This window comes from Miscanthus floridulus, chromosome 17 (assembly GCF_019320115.1).
Source record: "Miscanthus floridulus cultivar M001 chromosome 17, ASM1932011v1, whole genome shotgun sequence".
Classification (NCBI taxonomy): Eukaryota; Viridiplantae; Streptophyta; class Magnoliopsida; order Poales; family Poaceae; genus Miscanthus; species Miscanthus floridulus.
In genome coordinates this window covers 9,908,666-9,911,145 of record NC_089596.1, presented here as the reverse complement: position 1 = coordinate 9,911,145, position 2,480 = coordinate 9,908,666, and positions in this window count along the sequence as shown.

Below are 2,480 nucleotides of genomic sequence, written 5' to 3'. Positions count from 1 at the left end.
CACCCTTACGCACTTATGGGGCAGTGGCATCGCACATCATCATCCCGTGAGGACGCGCCAGCGCCGGCTTCTCCGCCGCCGCGTAGGGAGCCTTTTCCTCCGCCGCTGCGTAGGGCCATTGAGCCTTTTCCTCCGCCGCTACGTAGGGCCGTTGCGCCTTTTGACGCCAGTCGTGCCATTGCGGCTTGGCTCCAGGAGTGTGAGGCGACCGGGATCAAGCACCGGCTTGGAATTAATGGTGGAAGGAGTTCATCGTCAGTAGCTTTGTTCTTATAGATAGATACAGTATATATGCATATGATCAGATGCAAATTATAGGACACAACATCGATGGCCATGTTGGCTACATCCCGTTCCTTTTGCTATTTTCGACACTTGAAAATTGCCTTGAAGTTGCCCATTTTTAATTGGAAAATTTTGCTGTGGGCATTATATCGTGCAGTTTCTGTCAACCCCGGCTAATCACCTCCTCGGCATGTAGTATTTTCTATAGTTTTTAGCAGTATTTTAACACATCGGTTGAAAAAATTGGGACCCACCAATATATTTCGGTAATTCGGATATATAACAGAAATATACCTATTTTATTGAACAAAAATTTCAATTTTTTTTTGAAAAATATCAACCGAATTCTCAAACAGTGGCCGAGGTTTTCTAGAATCCACAGTGCCTACATAAGGGCTCGATGATGGATTGATGCTGGTCCTTGCCTCAAAGCCCTCAACTATATATGCGTATAGAAGGTTCTAAAAGCCACCCAGCTTTGATTTCATGATCTCTGCAGTGATCAAGGAAATTAAGCATGTTATTTTATTTTGTACAACTCTTATTTAGTACAGTTCTATTCGACTAAAATGTTATTTTATCGTGTAGTTCCTTTTTCCTAAACATACTAGTAGAGAACAGACTTTCCATCTTTGGCTTTAGTCTCGGCCAGGATTGGGCCTGGGAGTAATAGGAGAATTAGTCCTGGTTGGTGGCTCCAACCAAGACTAAAATCCCGTACCCAACGGCTAGCTCAGCAGACTTTTGCAGGAGGGACCTTTAGTCCCGATTGGTTGCTTAAACTAGGACTAAATGTCGCCATTTAATCCTGGTTGGAGCCACCAAACTGGGACTACAACTTTTTTTATCCCGGTTGGTGGGTCCAGCCGAGGCTAAATGTCCCCACTATATATACTGCTTTATTCTAGGACAGTCTTGCCTTGCGCGTGTGTTCTTGGCTTCTTGCTCTCGGCCACCGGCTAGCAACTTTATCCATTCTTGCTATTGGCTTCTTTTGAAGATCTTCAATCTAATCCATTCTTACTTTTCAAAGGTTAGCAACTTCATCTTCTGATCTTTCATTGTTAATAATGTAGCTGATTTCGTGGTTCGGAAATAAATAGAGAAATATGTGGGTTTTTAGATCAAGAATAATAATGATGGATTTTATTTTTGTTTATACATCATTTCCACGTAACCTTAAACATTTGTAATTTTCTAGACCTTTGTTAGCAATATTAGTTCTTGATGAGAGTTAATAATCGTTAAAAAATTATGTGCCAACAAGTAGGGTGCAAAATGGTTGCAAAATGTTTAAGTTTACTTAGCATATATATATGTATCTTGACACATTTTATATATGTTTCTCTAATATATTGCATGGTATATTTATATAGGAGTTCTATATTTATTTGGAGACATGTGCATGGTACATCATTTCTATATATATGTATTATATAATGGGGGGAAAACAATTATTTCATTAAGCATGTGCAGACATGTATATATATATATTGCACCATCGGGCAGGGCTTTCACCCGGTTTCCATCATCCACGTCCGCTAGCCCTCGACGACTGCACGGCCACGACGACACAGAGGCCCCACTCGCGCGGCCTTGCGCCTTCCTTGCAGCCAGCTGGCGCGGCAGGGCACGCACGCGCGGCCAATGCGGCCCTGCAGCCAGCCACCGCCCACCTCGTCTACGATCCCAAGCAGGGGGGCGCCTACTACACCCGGCTCCTCCACGTCTATGAGTGACCTCGCCTCATTCGACCACGACGAGGAGTGTGAGTAATCCGTGCCCTCTTGCCATGCTCTTCGTCCCTATTTGCATTATGTGTGGTTAGGACGAAGTCCGAAACAACATCATACCAGTCGAAAAGTTCAGTTACATTCGTTTTTTTTTTTTGTGTGTGTGTGTGTGTCTAAGCCCAAACATGCCTACAAGTTCTTTTCTTCAATATATAAGTGCAAACCTACCAAGCTATATTCTTTTTTCAATATATAAGTGCAAACTTACCAAGCCATATTTCATTTGTTTAAACTTCATGCCTTTTGATCAAATTTTGGCTAAAATTCAGTCAAATATTAACTAAATCTGAAATGACGGGTCAAAACAAGTGAATCCCAGTCTGAAATTATCTAAGTTTCTGAGTTTGGCCCATTCCAGCCAGGTCCAATTTTCTGTGTCATTTGAATTCCAGAACCCAGGTA